Genomic DNA, 19,521 nt, shown 5'->3' on the forward strand with positions numbered 1-19,521 from the left:
AACTTTTGGCGTGCTTTATGTACACAACTCAGGAGCTTGTCATTACTTAACCCTTGCTTCTCATATTGAGACCTTCATCAAAGCTGTCTGTGTTTTTATTGACAGTAATGAAAGCGATGTATCACTGTTCATTGCTCTCACAAAAGCCTCAAGTATTTGATATGCTGTCAGCCCTTGTTGGACTCCTGTCCTAAATCTACTACAGTCTTAAAGTCTGCAGGAACTGTGCACACTCCCTCTTGCATAGGTGAATACAGAGTGGAGTCACCATCCCTGGAAGTGTTCAAAAAATGGGTAGATGTGGCACTTTGGGACGTGGTTTAGTGGGCATGGTGGTGTTGGGTTGATGATTGGAATGATGATCTTAGAGGTCCTTTCCAATCTTAATGATTCCTAGTTTTGCTTTCACTATAAATGATCCAGCCACCAAGCCAGGAGGTGTGGGGTTGTTACTCTCCCCTTAATTGGTTTAGTGTGGACTTGGTAATGTTAGGTTAATGGTTGGACTGGATGATCTTAAAGGTCTTTTCCAACCTAAACAGTTCTATGACTCTATGTTTCTATTTAATTCTATAATGAACAGTGTCTTTTATTCTGTATTCTAGACTGTTATAATGATAAACAAGTTTGTATTTTAACTGAAAGAACAGTACTAATGGAAAAAAATCACTTAGTTCTAGCACGACTAGTGTACTGAGGGTGCCGGAGGTGAATCAGTGTCAGCACAAAATGCTGCTTCTGTTAAGCCCTCCACTACTTCAGTGTCTTTTGATAAACGCTACATCTTGCTGTGAATTAAACCAATGGTTTCTCCTTGTATTGCGCATCCAGTCTATGGAATTTGATGAGAGCGGTCCCTTCCAGGTTTTTACACCACCCTACAGGATCTCTGCAGCGCTGCCAGAATCTCTGTGGAACTCTGCAGCGCACGCTTAAACGTGCACAATAAATGCAGCACTTTCTCTTGCACGCCACAGACCTTTTCTGCAAGGGACCTGGTCTAGAAACATGTTGTATTCAGGCCTGTGATGAATCGGCAAAATGGGTGTAATAATGTTTTAGAAAAAAAAAAAATAAAGCCTGTTTGCAGTTACATTCAGCAGTGGTAGCTGTAACACTGGAATGCTTATTCTAAAATAATCTGGTTTATTTCATGTGGCTTTGGAAGATGGTAAGTGTGCATTCCTGCAGAGGCAGGAAGAAGTTTGCTGAGGGTGCTTTTAATAGCTGGCTTTTCTATGGTATTAGCAACCACTCTGTAAAGCCAGACATAAGCTATGGCAAAATGTGCTTGAGGCAGTTTTCCTGGGTTTCTCTACCTCCAGTTCTTAAGTGTATCCAGCTTTTCTTAAACGAGTGGGAGTTAGGTAGCCAAATACTTCTGGTAATTTTCCAATAATTTAGAAGTTTCTTGAAAATTTGACCCTGAGGTCAAATGATATTTGTATGTCACTGAGTGGTATTTTTTTTCCCTAGCAAGGTATATACTGTTCTATTTACAAAATGACCCAGTGCTAATATATGCTGTTTATGGCTTTGGGTTTTTTGAACTAGATTGCGCTGAATCTCTGAACCTGTCAGAGTTCCAAGCAGGGAGAGCTAAAGATTTGCCAAATGCCAGTTCCCGAAGGAAGAAACTTCACACAGAAAAATAATTTTTTCCTGACTATTTTCATCCTAGCCAGTGGGAAAGGCAGAAAGCTTCATTAAGAACTTGTTTAAAAAAAATGGACACAGAAACGAAGAAGAAATAAAACTGGATTAAGATCAGGGGCAGAAATGAGGCTGTGTTGGTTTCGCTGATGGGATGGGAGTTGCAGGGGTTGCTTTTCAGTGTTAGGATTTGACGCCGTCAGCCATGGCATTTGATCCACTGATTCCCTGGTCTCCAAAGATACAGTCATTGTCTCCATCAAAGAAATTCTTCCATCTTAACATAATACTATTCAGTCTGCCAAGCACGTTAATATGTTTTCTTCACGTAGTTTTATGTCAGACTTTTCCCCTGCAAGCTCTACCTGTCGTGAGCACCGTGGAAAGCGTGGTGAGCCATGCAGCGTGTGTCACTAATCCTTTCAGCCCCTGCTTTCCCTTCTGCTGCGAGGCCTGAAGTTCATTTTTCACCAAGTACTTTTGGAGGCAAAATATTGTTTAATTGTGGCCAAAAAAGCCCCTTGAAACATCTGTGAAGCAGTAGGAAAATAATCCTGTTTTCTTTCTGACTTTGTAAGCATTACCAAAATCTGCTTCCCTGCCCTGTCCGTATATTATCTCTGCTTGTTGTCTTTATGTAATCTAGGCTCTCTTGTCCCAGACTGTGGTGGGACTCTGTTTGAAGGGGCCATTCAGGTCCTGCCAAAAAGGTTTCTTGTGGATGTTTTGCAATCTGGATGCTCGTGTATAGAGTGATTATACCTCACATTCACACTGAGAACAAGAGATGGGGTGGATGTGTTTATTAAAAGTAAATCTCATGGCAGAAGAGAGATGTATTTAAAAATGGCTTATTATATTTCTTAAAAGTGAGGAAGGGACAGTAAGGTTAAGTTTGTAAATGGAGCACATGACCAAGTCTAAGGCCCACTTCAAGTATAGATTAAAATAGAGTATTTGCATGGTTTAGTATTCTTTGTTCATATGCTGCTATTATCAAAACAATCTCAGACCCTCCCTAGTCAATTGTATTTCTCAGACAAAGTAAACAAAATAGGGCTCACTAGTCTTTTTTTTTTTTTTTTTTTTTATGTCTTGGTAGGGTGAATGTAGCAGCCGAACACTGTAGCTGGGAAGAAAGTGTGTTCTGATTTCAAAATTCCTGCTTTGAACAACTGGGGAATGCTGGAGGACATGCTGGGAAGGCTGGATTTTTATTGTATGGCTCCCATGTACTGCTGGAATTTAGAGCTGACATGACCTTAATTCTCTTTAGGTTACTGCAATTCAGTGTTTAAAAAAAAAAAAAAAAATCAGGATGGGATTCACATGGGAGTTGTTTTTTGGTAGGTTCCCCTCCACCCCAACCAGGTTCCCTATTGTAATTCTTAATGTATAAAAGCTCTCGATCTAGATGAGAGAAGTTTGTTCCTTCAATACACAGTACAGGAATTGTGGTTTTCTGTGCTGTTGAACTCTTTATGGATATTTGCTATAGAAAACCTGTTGACTAATGGTATTGTTTATACCTGAAGGTTGCTCAAAGCTAGCACAGCAGTGCCTAAGAGGCTTTGATAAGAATACATTTCTCACATAGGGGTTGTATAGATAAGAGTCCTAATTCACCACTGAGACCCTTTTGTCTATGCTACTGCAACCAGACAGAAATGGAAGAATACAATGGGGAATCTGGCCTGCTATCTTGAATCTTTTAAAAGCCTCCTCATTCCCAGTGCTAATGTTTCTCTCTGTTGAATTATTTTTCCTTGCAAAAATGTTGAGCTCCACTAACATTTCTGAAGAATAAATTATAAAGTATTTTGTCCAGCATGGATAACTTCAGATTGTTTCTGGAGATGAACTCATGGCATCTGAGACAACACATTAGAAATAAAGTATGTGTGAGGATTTTGTGGAGCTGAATATAATGAGATAGTAGAGAGGTGTTGCAGATGGTTGGAAATAAAGCTCTGAGGGCTTAACTGGCTTGCCACTTAGGGAGAGGGCAACGTCATCTTCTTGCCTTTAGCATTGGATTTCTCATTGCGTACAGGATCATTTCAGTAAGTGCCGACAAAGAGCTATTAAATCTTCGCTCACTCAGGGGTTTGGATGTTTTGTAGGGACTTCAAAAGAAATTGGAAAATGAGGTATGAACAGAAAACTTTTTATGTGTTATGGGATTTTATTTCATCCCAGAAGGCACAAAACTCATTGCACTTAATACTGAAGACCCTGTGGATCTGATAAATAATTGATTTAAGGGGACTGTTCTTAGAGCAAAGGGGAATGGAACAGCAAAGAGGTCAGCGGCAGGTTGGCACAAATACATGAGCAGTGACACCTTTAGTGTTGTATTGATCAGTACTGGGGAAAGGGAGAGATTTGTGTGGGGTCAGGAACTACATTATGAAGGGCATAAAAGCCTCCTTGGCTTTATCCCTGTGAGATATGGAAGGAAAACAAGCGGTTAGGTTTGAGGAATGACCAGTACTTAGGGGAAACGTGGACCTTGGCATTGTACCCAGAAGAGAGCGCATTTTGTTATGTTTTATGGTAAAGGGGAGGAAGGAGGATTACGGGGTTTGAAAGAACAGCTATGAAGCTACTTAAATGAGTGGAAAAGAAGCTGTTGAAGCCTAAGCCATTGCAGTTCTTTGCCTTTTATTCTAGGAATATTTGTCTGCTGATGACCTATGTACAATATTCAAAGGAGTCTACAGGGTGGCGGCTAGCTGTTCAACTCTCAATGCAGTGGCTGACAAAATTGAATCTCGTTGGAAATCTGGCTTTAAATGATGTTGTTAGGTTAGATATTGGTGTTATCCATAGCATGACTTTATTCTCTCTGTGCGTGATTAACTTACAAGCTAAGACAGGCAAGTGGTCTTAGTATCTGGAAACTAAAAGCTTCAGGGGTTATTCCATTAGTAGCTCAAGTATTAACATTAAACACTTTCTAGTGTTGCCCAGCCTCTCTGTTTTGCTAGTGGAGATGCATGCTGACTGCCTGCACTGTGCTTTGATAGTACGAGAGCAGAAGAATTGGCTCTAACGTGCAACATTTTGTTTGGTTTAGGTTTATTGTAGGTAATAGCAGCTGTTTGTTCTGTAAGGGAAATCTGAAAGTTCATGCAGCAAGTAGTCTTAGGTAATCAGAAGTCTTGTTTGGATGATCGCCCAGAAGTCTGGAGCTTGCCAGACCGGCAGGGGAATCACACAGTCCAATTTCTTTCATGACATCTTGATAGTTTGATTGGATTTCCCCCCTCCCCTGGCTAAAATAAGGAATTATGGATAAAACTCAGAATGGGATGGAATTTATCAAAGCTTGGAGTTATGGAAGGGTCATTTTAAGTCTAATTTGAGGCAACTGCTCAAAGATTCTGCAGTGCTGGTTAAAAACTTAAAGCAGAGACAATTTCATACTCAATTCTTTTTGACAAAAAATATATAGTAATTTTCATCTAGTTCTGATAATTCTGAAAAAAATACATTCTACATCTAGAGAGAGCAAGAGCTGAATCAGAGGAAGAAAACCATATAGCATTATCTAAACTAGCACAAGTTCAGTGTATCTGACTAAGAATTACTGTAGTAGCAGTGGTATACTGGCAGTTGGTAGCCTTCCCTCAGTCCAGGACTGTGCAGAATAAGTCCTTGTCCTTCACTGCAGGAACACTGGGATCTGTGCATTAATTCCCTTATTCTCCTTGGATGAACTTGACAAGAAAATTGGTGAGAACTGAAGCTAATAAGCAGGGACCCTCTTGGTGCTGAGAAACATTCTTGCAGTTTTGTCTGAGTTGTCTGTCCCTACGCTACACTGTGGTGCACACAATCTCCCCCTCCATTTGTGCCTTGTGTCCTGGAATCCACAGGACAAGAAATCTTCCCCTTCCCTCTCTGTAGCTTATATGTTTCTAGTAACCATTCACTTGAGAGCAAAAAATGTAGCAGATACTATATGATATTTGTTAGGGTATTTGCTTTGTGTGTTTTGCCACTTCAAGCCCAGGTTGTGTCTCTGCACTGTAGTTTATAACCTTCTTGGGTCAGGGGCTTGCGCTACTGCGCACGCACAGTGCCTGACACAATTTGCCATCAGTCTGGCTTGGTATTTAGGTGCTACGTAGGAAATATGAGTAATAATGGTAATATGAAAGGAACCTTCTTAGCAGTTTTGAAGTTATCCAGAGCATCAACTTCAATAAAAAGTGGCATAAAGTTTCTAGTTCATGAACTTCATCTGAACTGAACAGCTAGGGATAGCTAATAAAAAAAAAAAAACCACCCCAAAAACCCACCAAAAAAAACCCCCAAAAAACCACGTACTGTAACATCAGAATGTTTTTGATCCTGAAACTGGGACTGTGCAATTAATCTGGTTTCCCAGAAGCTAGCAGATACTTCCAAATGTGAAATTATTCCACTTCTGCTGAAATGAAAGGATTCAAAAGATCAGCCTCAGCAGTTTCTGCTGGGACTATGCCCAGAGTATGTAATTTATTTTGTAATTTTTTTCAATTAGATTATTTTTTCTTTTTCAGGAGAGAGGATGTCCAACTATTTAATCTAATCTAGTTCACTTATTGTTTTTATCATGCTGAGCCTCTCACTGTAAATCCAATAGTGCTAGCATAGCACAGACCTTGGTAGACCTCCTGGAAACTTCTGCACTTCTTTTCCAGTGGCAAAGCTTACTGGGGTCAGGATCTTTGTTTTAGTTGTAAGGTACAGAATATTTCCATCCCTCTCTTATTACTTGGGAAGGATTTGGGTGGAAGACGTTGTCAGAATTGTAGGTAGATATTTTCAAAACTGAGGAGCGTTTTAGATGAGAATTTCTGGAAGAAGGTCATCTTCATCTGTTCTGTCTAGCCATTTGTTCCATAGCCAGGTGGCTGGTGTGTCTTTTTATGGGAATACCATATTTCCAGGTTTGCTGTAGCCAGATGGCTCGGTATTCAGCTGCTTTAGGGATCCTCATACAGCAATGGTGAATATGTCTTAAAGACTATGTAGTACTGGTATAGCTGAATATGCACCAGCAAAAGATATATCACTGCTTACTGTCTGCTTTTTGATGTTTAATGAAGATCATTAAAACTACAGAATGCCGTGGTCCTTTTTTGCTGTGTGTTGTATTAAACAAGTAAACTGAGGATAAATCCAGACCCTGTGGAAATAAGTTGAAAGATTCCCATTAGCTCTTGCGAGAAGTGGATGGGTTTTTCATGAGAAGCTGAAACGGCTATTGAAAACAAGATTGACCTCCAGATCAGAGTATAACTTTAAATATTCTGTGTAACTTTATCACCATCTGCTTTGAGTTCTGTTCACGCTGCAGGTCACATAGAGAAACTTACAGTAGACTTCAGAAGTGCCCTGCTGTCCTCTAAAGGAAAACGTGAGGCATGGAAAACAAACGGTGCTTGTATTGCCAACTGGATGCTGATGTAACTAGGGGAGTTACTTATCATGAAAATGTTAGGTATACTCTTGGAGCTGCCAAGGAGATTTTTTTTTTTACAGTCATTCTACTTGCATATCTGTATTCTTTTTCTTGTGGTTATTTTAGAAGCAAATGATTCCCAGTCCTGATGAGATGAACAGTGAAACATGCAATAAATGTATACTCAAATTAGACAGAAATCCTCTTACCAGTTTGGGAATTACCAGTGCAATAAGCAGTAACACTGTTTGTTTACTGCTCTCTAATTTTCAAATAAAATGTTTAGTACATGAAGATCACTGTGTTTAATAATAGACCATAAGCAATCGCATATGATTGGACTGATGCTCTCAGACCACATTAAAAATTATAGTTAAACTTTGCAATGCATTGTAAGTTAGGAAAAGGCTTATGATGCTCACTTCACTGATCAGGGAAATGCAGACTCCTCTTGAATGGATTATTCATTGTGTGATACAAATCGTAGGTACAGGGGGCAGTTATTTGATTCCACAGCAATATGCTAACAGGCATGTTCGGGGTGCTGAAAATCTATAAAAATCCATAAAAGCTAATGCAACTAAATGACTAGAGTAGATACATCAGCAGTCTGAACACCATCTTCATCCAATTTTTTTTTGGTTTGTTTTAGGAGGATGTGACTTTAGTATTCTCATAGTTGTTATGTTAATGAAAATGTTATTGTTAGCAATTGCTGATCATATACTGCAGTGGCCCTACAGAGTAAATCTGAAACCCAGCGTCTGCTAGTGTATCAGTGGCAGAAATTTGTGTTTTCCTTAGCCCTAGTGATCTGGAATTCACTTTTGCTGTTCTAGCCAGGAATTGTTTAGTGCTACAATATGGGGATTGATAACTTTCATAGTTTTATACAGGAAGGCTTCATGCAATCTAGATTATGTACAAAGACCGTCAGGAAAATAAGTAGCAGGAAACTGTCTCCTTTATGTACCCATCAGAAAGGAAGCAGTAACTTTAATTTTTTGCATTTTTTGAACTGTTCCTATTGCCATGTCCAGGTGTAAAATTAAGGACAAAAAGGCAAGAAAAATAACATTGTGCTAGTCTAAAACTGACAGAATAATTCAGAGATCTATATTTTTTTCAGGAGGGAACAGGTGCAAAATGTTCCTTTTGTGTCATTCCTTCCCTTTTTGATTCTCTCTCTTCCTGTCATTTTTTCTGAGCAGGTTTCACATAAATAGAACATGAATGGAGTTGCCTGCTCTAATCCAGATGGGAGGATACAGAGCTGGTATAATTTTAATGTGAAAGATACATTAGCTTTCAATTATGTAAATATGCATGTTCTTCACTGAATAAGTGAAGACAAACTGGGAGGCATAGATGATAACTGTGTATGGAAGGTGTGAGCCCTTGGAATTAATACACACACACACACAAGGTTTTCAATTTTGAGCAGCTTAATTTTGTAGATGAATCACTGACCTGATCTTGCAAACAGTTACCCATGTGCCTAGTTTTATGTACTTAGGTAGTACTGTTGCAGGCAGTAGGTTAATCGAAACTTTGAGTAAGTATACAATCGATAGATCAGATTGGAATGAAATTTTATGCTTGCGAACAATTTCTCCATTACTGTATATATTTTAATTCAGCTAACTTAGGCTCTGTTTTATGAAGTTGCTCCAATTATTGCAGAAGTTTGTCCCCCTCCAGGTAATAGTGTCATTGAAGAGCAAGCGGAAAAAAGCATCCTTGAGAATAAACTTATCCTAGAAAATGAATCAAAACTTCACGAAGGCATTGAGTTTCTGGAATAACTTCTTTCTTCTGCTGCTGACAGTCCAAAATGAGCCAAGTGGATGGGCTTGACACATATACACTTGTGCTGTGTAGTATTTACTAACCATGGAAAACAGATGGAAACTTTACAGAGGGCAATGAAAATTATTTTGAAAGAGTCAAATCAGTGCACTGCTATAATAGGCTTGAATTGTTATGAAGTAAAATACAATACCTGAGCTGTAAAGGGACCCAGGCTCCATTTTGAATAGCAAGTCTATTTGTTGTGAGGGCTTGGAGAGCGCTGTGCACAGGTGCATGTATTCATACTCCTCATTAGAGAAATAAAATGTTCTCCCTTATTTTTAGCTTGTTTATTTTTATTTTTCACAACAATACTATTCTCTAAAGAGAACTAATTTTAGGGAATAAAAAAGTGGCTTGGTCTGCATGTCAGCAGTAGTAACTCCTTTTTGTTTCTCAGCTAGCTGGGCCCGTACTTTGTGTATTTCCAGGGCCCAAAAATGCTAGAAAATAAAGTGATTAATGTAAATTAAAGGGAATGTATGTTGTTTCCTTTTAACCAGTTGTCTCACATTTGCATGAAAGATTATGTTCATTACCTGTGGTGAACTTGAACAACTACAATTTTACCAGCTGTGAAGATCTTGACTTCTCTCCTTTACTGACATGTAAGAAGGGAAAAATTTAAAACAGTACTTCTGACTTAACCACCTTTTAGATATTGATGTATCCTCTGTATATGTATACATCTGTATGTACCAAATACCCTCAAAACTAATGATAATAATGCAGAGATTTTCATTTATGATTGGAACTTTCCATAATTAGAACAGTTTTACCGATTCCTTCACATTCAGAAGCAGACGTGATATTGCCCTACAAAGATTCTACAAAAATCATGATACTGTCTTTCATTAAAAATATTTATTAGGAAAAAGATATTTTTGTCTTTAAAAATAGATGTTTGGAATTAAGAAGTCACTCAGCAGCAGAGAATAGCAATTAGGAAGTTTCTCCTATGTAGTGTTTTTTCAAAATACAGTATTCAGATTATGCAGTATCTGCATGCGGCTTAGAATGAAAGACTTATTAAACAATTACAGTATGTCAGAGACATACATAAGTGCATTTACTTTATTTTAAAATTTACTTGTTTAATTAGAAATTGTCTCCTGAACACGTCTGGAAACTTTTATATCTCTAGTCACTTTGTTATTAATAGTTTTTTAAACAGTTATAGCATACGATTAGCAAACATCTGAAAACATTATGCATATTTTATATGGCATATATATTCACCCATTTATAATTTATAACATATGTTGCTAAAACATTTATTAAACATTGATAGCTGGTTTCATGTTACTACTCCTGTGTCTTATAAATACAATAAAATCACTCAAACAATCCCACAACCTTTCTATCAACATTCATTTATTGTTAATATTTCTGCAAACTAGGGTAGCGTCAAAATGGCCATAATGTATCATAAATGATTTATGAAGTTATCTCCACCTGCTCATTTGTCATTTAGGCCATACATCACAAACTGTTGCTAAACCTCTATGTGAAATACACCAATCTGCAAGTATCAGAGAGAATCAATTGCGCTTCAAGGAAATACCAGAGTTTTCAAACAAAACTTATTGGCAACCAAGTGAATGACTGAGCTGTAGTGACCTGCGCTTACCTCTTAGCATGCCAGTTTGTTCAGCAAACAAGCCTCATGCTTTTCTTGCCCTTGCCCTCGCTGGCTTTCTGCGTTGTTTAAAACCTTATCACTTTGCAACTGCAGCTTTTCTCCAGCCATCTTCCTGTCCGGTGCTGCTCCTTCATTTCCTGCTTTAGTTGTGGTGTTATCACATCAGGCTCCTCCATGGCAGATTAGGGAGGTGGAGGGAAAGAAGTTGAAGCTCTTCTAGTGGGAGCTGGGCTGCTGTTTGGAAAAAATGCAGCGAGAGCGCAATCCAGTGGAGATGTGGCCTTTTACCCGGGCGAGCAGAGTACTCTTGGGAGAACCCAAAGAGTAATAGACTTCTGTTCTCTTCCTACCAGTGCTTATGTGAAAAACCTCTTTGCTATAAAATGCTTAAGCAGTTCTTGAAGCAAGAGATAGAGTTTAGGGACCCACCCTTCTCAGGTGCGTGGGCAGCCACTCTTGCCTCCATCATCTTGTTAATGTGAATCGGAATCACATGCACTTCTCTAGCCTGGCATATGCAAGATTAATGCTCTTCCTTACTTCTAAAAGTCCTTCAAATCTCTATTTTGGATAGTGCAGTCTAGATTGATTTGTGGCCTTTGCCCATGTGCAGACATCTTGATTCTGACAGACAGTTTTTATGAGCTCTGCTTTCATGTGCCTTTGCAAGTGTAAGTTGTTTTGCTGCACTTTTGATTTTATGCCTGCAGAGAAGAGAGTGCTTCTGAAGGCCTGTGTAGGTAATTGGTAAATGCTGTAGGATATGCCTTAGTTAACTTGCAGCAGAACTCTTTTCATGTTGCCTTGGCACCAGTTGTTTCATTACTGCTAGATCACCTGCTGTGATACCTTTGCAATGGTGAATGGGTATTTTGCAAATGCGGTCCTACTGCCATTCAATGTGTACACCTCCCTCTTGAATATTTAAACTGTGCCCCTGAGTCAGTAGTAGCCATTTGGTGATATTTCAAAGTATTATGCTGGAATTCCTTGTGATACAGATGGCACGCTATTATTTTAATAGTGTTTCTTGTCAATGCATTGACTACTTTTGAATAGAATCCTATGACTGTATACAATTTAATCTCTTCCATTCTATGTGGTCCTAATCCAGCTAAACTTCACTGGCTGAGGAAGACTTTGCAGCCCTTCCAGGTATGTTATTAGAGCTGGAATTTAATGAAAACTATATGCATTCTGAGGTATCACTGTTCAAATGTATGAATTAGTCTAATTTTGGTACTACAATGGTAACTGGAATTAGTAAGGGCTGCAAATGGTGTTTGAGATTCAAAGGGAATAACTTTGATGCTGTGGATTCTTCCTAGCTAAGTGTAAATTAATTGTTCCATTGTTTGTACCCAGCTTGCAATCCCTAATTTGCCATTCTGAAGGATATTTTTTTTCTTAATAAAGGAGGAAACTTTGAAATCCTGTTAAAGATGTGGCAAATCCAGGCAAGATATTAGAAGAATTTTGCAAGTTGGGGTTCCTGTGTTTTATGTTTTTGTGTAGAGTACAGAATCTACAAAGTCATTGGTTCCTTGAACAGCTAGCATCTGCACCATGCTGCAAATCAACCTACGCAGTTTCTCCAGTGTTATACTGGAGATAGCTCTGAGGACTATGGCAGTGATGTTTGTTTTATTCTGTAAGCATTAACTTTTTTCTCTCTGGTGCTTGATTGATAGATAGGGATGCAAAGAACCGCATATGGCTGTACTGGCTGATGCTACCAGACTTTATTTCTTCGTTGTTGCTGTGTAACTAGATTACAGATGAAAGTAACGCTGTTACTACTCTGGCCTTAAGCACAGAAGTCAGTGTATGTGACTTGAGTTTGCGCACATAAATTATACATAAATCTGTTCCAGGATTAAGGAGATTTGATTTTTAGAAGTTTTAAAGAGAAGAATCGTAAAGGCTTTTAAAATTCAGTTTCTACCAAGCTCCTTTACAGAATCTCAAGGCTGAGGCAAGCAATGAAAAAAATCCATAAAAACAAAACTTCAGAACCAGAGAGTGGCACGATGCAAACATCCTGAGGCAGTGTTCATTCTGAAGTAGTCTCGTTTAAAGTATTTGGAGTTTTTCTACTGCATTCAGATATGTAGTTTGTGCCATCTTTCACCTATTTGATGGATTTTTAGGTGCTTACGCTATACTCTTTCTAGGAGGAAATCATTGCCAATGAAGTTTTAATGTTAACTTTCAAACTACTTTTCTTGTATGAGAGAAGATAAATCAACAGATGACCTAGCAAGGTCTGTGCAGATCTGATATGAATCACTCACCCTAAAGAGCAGACAATTTTAAAAACTTCTTAATGGGAACCTAGGAACCTTAGAGATATTCAAAAGTTCTCCGGACATGGTCTGGCTGCTTGCTTTAGGTGACCCAGCTTGAGCAGGGGTGTTGGACAAGGTGACCTCTAAAGACCCCTTCCAATAGCAAAAATTCTGTGATATTTTATTAATCCAGTCCCTGATTCAGCTGTCAAACCAATGCTTTATTCCAGCCTTATTTAATGAAGCATTTGCTTAATTAGGTGCACTGAAAAATCAAGGTCCATTGTAGGATCAAGACTCTTTCCTCTTTGCATCCTTTTAAGCAAAAGTAAATGGAAGTGGAGAATTTTGCCATGGAGGTAAATAAATAGAATACAGGTGACATCTACTTCAAATCCTGTAGGAGAAAAATGCTTTGCATACCTCATGAATGGTAATTGTGGGAGCAGGCATTTCTGAACCTGTCATAATGAACTCTGAACACACACAGGATACTCTGGGGAAGAGGAAAGGGGAAGAGGGCATGTGTGTGTGATTGCATTTGCTTTGTTGATAATGTGCTGGGGAATTAGCGAGTGCATGGAACAATCAAGAAGTTTGAGTGTTGCTTTACAATTGCTGTTGATGTTCCTGTCACCATTTTAGCGAATTAAAAACTTAAGTCCAAACAAGAGTTTGTTATCCAGCAGCATCTCCAGCAAATCAGAGAACCAAAACCCCAAAACACTGTCTGGTAGGCCTATGTGTTGGCCTTCAACCTACTTCTTTTCCAGTTTGCACTTCAGTTTCAAAAATGTTTTTGCACTTTTGCAGGGAGGGGAGAGTATTCAGCTGCATTTCTTCAGTTAGGGAGGACAGCATGGACTCATGTGAAGCATGGGGGGGAGCTTGGGGGGGAGGGTGTTGAGCAGATCTCAGTAATAATGTGCACGACACGCGGGTCTCTAAAGCAGCAGCCCTTGAGCCCAAGCTCTCTTCATAACTCTAACAGCACTCCACTTAAGCTAATAGGGACTGCTGCAATTAAAACAGCAGCAGCCCACTTTAAGAAAACCCTAGACTCAAGGCTGAGCAGCCATTTTGTAGGATGAAAACTGGCAGTTTTTCAAAAGGATATCTGGGGTATATGTCTGTCACTATGGAGAATTTACAGCAGCTTCAGTGTGCTTCAAGTTGACTTCTTAGCATGCACAAACTGCCTCACTGTACATATTTAGCATTTTTTCTCAAGCCCTGTTGTTACAATGATCTCTTGCTGTGTAAATGTTTTTCTAAAGCAATAGTGAATTCTGATTTAAAAACAAAACAAAAGCACAACAATTCCGGGAGGGGATGACAGGCGCGTGTTCTTTGTGTGTGGAAGTTCTTAAATGAAGTATTCTTGCTCTTCAGAGTTTTTTCCCTCAGTGTTGAGTGCACCTCTAAGGAGGCTTCACAGCTTTTGGGAAACTTAACAGCTTTTCACATGCTAAAACTGTAAACTAATTTACTTGTGTATTGCCTCTTTCAGCAAAGCACTTTGGCATGAGCTGAAGTGTAAGCATGTGTTTTTAGTGCTGGGGACAGTGCAACTATCACCATAGTCAAAATAAAGCATCTCCTCAGTGATGTATGGGAACAGTGACAAAGCTCAAGAATAGATAATGCAATACAAGTCAGTGTCCCCATACTGTCTCACCCTTATTTCTAATAGAAGTTCTGGCCAAGAGATTTGTTCTTCCATAAAAATGTAGCATTTCCAAAGATCTGATCACCACTACTTTGTAGTGTGGTTTGAGGCTGCTGTTGGACTTCTAATAACAGTACGGTGACATTTGCTTTGCAATGGTGGATCAAAATAGCTTTGTGCTGTTGGAGTCTGAACCAATCCCCTCAATTTTAATGGGTGTATTTCAAATCATGTTAGTAAGCTGTTGACCAAACTCTAGGCAATTTCTTTCCAAAGCTGAAAGGAACAATTTAAATTGCCAAATAACATTGCTGGATAAGTCAAAGTTATGGTTTCTGCTAATTTAGGATATTTTTCTTGTTAAAATGCTGATGGTAAAATAGAAGCTTACAAAACCTCATATTCTTCTGTATCGTTTGCTGTTGTATATTTGTTAATTAGTTGGTTCTTAAATAATATATCTTGTTATTCTCTTGGTGTTTGAATTTCAGATTTCATTTTGAGAGTATATAAGGACTTCCTTGTAGGCAGTTCTATAATTATAGATTTGCTTGTTATTTGATGATGATACACATTTTCTATTATGACTATTCTGTAAATCAAAGAGGTAAAGAACCTGACTTTGCATATATAAGAAATGAGAGATTTATTTAAGTAGGATGGAAGCAATAGTGAGATGTGATGTGTAATAGACAATATAGTACTTTGTGCTAGAAAAGTGAATTTTCTTTATAAGGGTTAGGGAAGGGTTTCAGCCTTCTAGTTTGCTGAGAATCCCCAAGTACTTTATAATGGCTCTGCTCATATTGGTACAAATTTAGAATTAAAAGAGAGATATACATGAGTGCCAATTTACCGAGAATCCCCCAGACAGCAATACTGAAGAGTCCTTTGTTGGAGTAGCCCTTTTCCGGAACACCATGGGCTCTGCCTCTGTCACAGTGCTGAACTGAGGACTTGAGAAATTATTGCTGTGGCAGGTGAGATTCGCTGTAGGGGAAGCCAGAAGAGTCTTCGTTGAAGGAATACGGATCATGTTCATGTATAAGGCATGAGGTATGCACTTGAAGAATGTTTTGTCTGTTGTGGCGGGGTTCTTCTAGCTGGGTTAATTGACACATATAGCATTAAATATCGCAGTTCCTGGTCAGAAGTCTCCCACATACTGAGAGTGGACGAGATCTGGGTTATAGTATAGAGCCCCAAACCTACAAAAGGCTGTAATTTTTCTGTAACTCTAACAGTCCAGAAGTTGGTGTCAGAGGTCTCTCGTCTTAGTGCTGCATCTGGTTTTTCCAGTTGTGCTGCAGTAGTACACGAAGGAAAAAAACCTCTTAAAAACAGCATCAGCTCATGAAACCCTGTGGTACTCCTGAATGAACTTTTGTTTCTCAGGTACTGATAATTATGTCAGCAAGCAGCCCGAATTTGAATTTGTGTGTTGTGAAAGGTGATGGATCCATAGCATGGAGGGTGCTAAACTAGGAGAGGTGCAACACGCTCCTCCTCCAGTTATGGGACTACAGGAGGCAAATTGGGTCTGGTGGGTGACATAGATGTCTTGCAGCAGAATAGATTTGTTTTAATGGCTGTGGTAGATGGAAAGCAAGATGCTAATTTGGCCTATTGAAATGGGGAAAATGAATGCCAGAGAACTGGGCAAAAAACACCAGGAGGGGGCAGAATATAATGAAGATACTGTTGTAAGAATGCAGACCTTCTAGGTGCAAAGACCATACCACACTGCAGAACTGGGCGGGGCTGACCACAAGTTCATGACCATCGCTGGGGTATTCGGACGTGGCTGTGACCTATCAGTATGAATAATGTGTCACTGTCCTGCTGGGTGTACCGGACACTGTAATTTCTTTTGATTAGAGCTGGCTGTTGGAAAGCTTCCAAATGCTGAATTTATGTATTCAGCCACTTTTAAGGCCGTTCTTTGTTAATCATATTTGACCGGCATGTTGGTTACTCACTTCGCTACAAAAGGTTGTGGGGGGAACTAGGCTGCACTGATGTGATGTTAAAACCCTTCATCCGTGGGAGCTCCTGATGGTTTTGACTTTGTGACTGTGGCCTTGAACATCTGTTCTCTCCACCTTTGCAAAGCCAATGCTCAAAGGGAGCTGCTGGCTCCTGCACTGGGGGCTTTGCGTACTGGAGTAGTTCCTTACTCCTGCCTCTTTTCCACAAATATAGACATCCTCGCAAGGCGGAGTGTTTTAAATAATCACCACTGAGTTGTAAATGTTTATTTGTTTTGTCATTTTTTGACAGGTTATCTGTGATAATTTTGTTAATTGCCACTTGCAAGGAAGGATTCCACTTACTCTTTTCTCTATACTTATTACACATGTATAAAAAAAAGTCATTTAGCTTTATACACATTTGCATGAAACACTACTGTTGCTTTGTAGGAGGATTAGCTCTAACTGCTTGACAGGAGAGTGTGTGTTTATATAATGTGTAGTACTCATGACTATAAATACATTTAAACATCAGAGCTGAGCTGCTGATAATGCAGAGCTATCGTCAGGATTCAGCAGGCTGCTTTGCAGCTCGTGGGTTGGATGTGAGCGACAGTGCATTCGAGCCATCTGGAACTGGCAGCTTTGGGGACCTTGGCTGCTGTGAGTGGGTGGTGTGGCGGTGTGCCTCTGGAGGATGCAGCTCCCTGCTGTGTTTGCCCAGGTTTTTCACTAGTGTAAGGGAGTCATGCTGGCAAAAGCTGGAGGGACAGGGCACTCGCCCCCAGCACCTCCTCTCTTCGCTTTCCCCCACAGTACTGGCTAGAGAAGTGGAGACAGTAAGCAATGCATATACAATTAACCTACTGCCTCTTTATCTTGAGGGAGCTTAGAGTTGACAGCAACAAGAAAAAGTGCAATTGTAAGCTTATTTACTACATTTGTTAACCGTCTGGGATATAAAGCCTCTAAAGTGAAGGAGCTGTCCGATTTCATTCTAGTTAACCCTGTGGAAGCAAAAGACTTGATTTTAATTTCTTTCATCAGGCGTTCAGTTTAGTAACAACCTTGGACAAAAACCAGGACTGATGGAAAATTTTTTTTTAAATTCTCTTGATATATCCACATTGTCATAGGAGCTGATTACTGACAGAGGTCAGCAGTGGCCAGCCGGGCTCCTGCTGGAGGACAGGGGAGGAGGGCATCAAAGGGCGAGAAACCCTTCCTTGGCTCAAGCTGTCAGGTGCTGTGAAAGGTGACGGATCCATAGCATGGAGGCTGCTAAACCAGGAGGGATGTAACCCGCTCCTTCTGCGGTTGTGGGAGTACAGGAGGCAAATTAGGTCTAGTGGGTGACGCGGATGTTTTGCAGCAGATGGAATTCGTTTTAATGGATGTGGTAGATGGAAAATAAGATGCTAATTTGGCCTCTTGAAATGCAGAAAATGAATGCCGGAGAACTCAGCAAAGACACCAGGAGGGGGCAGAATATAACGACGATGCTGTCGCATGCCCTGCAGAGTGTTGTGAGCTCTCCTTGAGTTTGCACAGAGAACAGCCAGGATTCCTCCTCAGAGTTTTCCTGAATAAGAATGCAAGAAAAAAATACAATGCCAGAAAAACTGGCACAAATTGTGACACTTTAAGGTACTAGAAATGTAACAATGAATAATGCAATGGGAATGGTAAGCTTTGCTATATAGTACTGAAAAAAAACTTGCTTTGCTTTTGGTTTGTAACTGTGGAAACTGGACTGTGTTCTTGGGTGAGGTGGGTTGGGGTGTTTTTATTTAACACTTTAGAGCTATGCTAGCAAGGTTGAGAATTGGTGCTGCTTTTCCCCCTGAACACCAGTGAACAAAAGTAAAGAAATTAAGGAAGAGAAATTACTTGAAGAGGAAAAAAAAACAAATAAGAGCAGCATTTCACAGCAGGGAGCCAGATTTTACAGTGGAGCAACATTGGACCCAATGGAGCAAATCCAGTTTAGAGGAGGAAGAAAGTATGTGTCCCTGGATTCTGAAGGAAGTGGGGAGAAAGATGCTCCAGTACAGATCAGAGGGGGGGGAAAAAAGCCAGTATCAAGGATTGGACAGAGAATGTGTGATTATATAAAGCAGCTGCAGGAATTCCCTGGGAAGCAGGTCCATTACCTTGGTGGTAATCCCTTGTGATTTAGGCAGGCTTGGGCTCTGGCCTTGAGATACTGCTCTTAGGTTTTGAATTACCTCTCAGGAATATGTATGAGTTAAAGAGGTGTGGTTGCCCCCAGGAAAAACGAATAGTGGAAACTGTAGCCCCTTGCAGTGTGGGAGTTAAGTGTTCAGCACCACTGAGAATCAGGTTGCTTTGGTGCCAAAATATGGATTTAGTTGCTTAAAATTAAGTCTGCCTGTGTCCCAGTTTCCCCATCTGTAAAATGTATTACAGTAATTTCAGCTAATCCTATTAAATTGTAGTACTAGTGTTTCACTATTAATATATCTACAAGGACATGCATCATGGTAACTTTACCCCCATGGTGACTAAAATGTCTGCAGTAGCACAGTATAAAATAATCAGAGCCTCTGGGACTCTGGAGCTCTCCTTTTTTAATTGGTTGACTAGAAAGAAATTATGCCAATTTTCTCCAAGTAAAGATCTGGTTTACCCTCGCCATGAGGGAGGGAAAGCAACCTATTTTTTAGACTAAGATTTTTCTACTTCCTCTCAACCCAGCTGTTTTAGGGTAACAAGCAAGTAGGATTTGATGAGAAAGCTTTGTCTTTCCTTTGCACGTTAAACGTGTGACTTTTTTGTTTGTTTCATCTAACATTGTTCAAGGAAGGACTCGGGTGCCTTCAAAATGCAAAGACTGTGCATAATGAAAAGACTTGCTGCTAGGCAAGGAAAAAGCTTCAGAGGTAATTATAGCTCCATTTCTTCAGCATTTTGTTCCATTTAGTGTTTTATTAAACCTCTCACCTGATCTTTGCCGTGTGTATGATAAAAGG

Source organism: Pelecanus crispus, chromosome 12, assembly GCF_030463565.1.
Source record: "Pelecanus crispus isolate bPelCri1 chromosome 12, bPelCri1.pri, whole genome shotgun sequence".
NCBI lineage: Eukaryota > Metazoa > Chordata > Aves > Pelecaniformes > Pelecanidae > Pelecanus > Pelecanus crispus.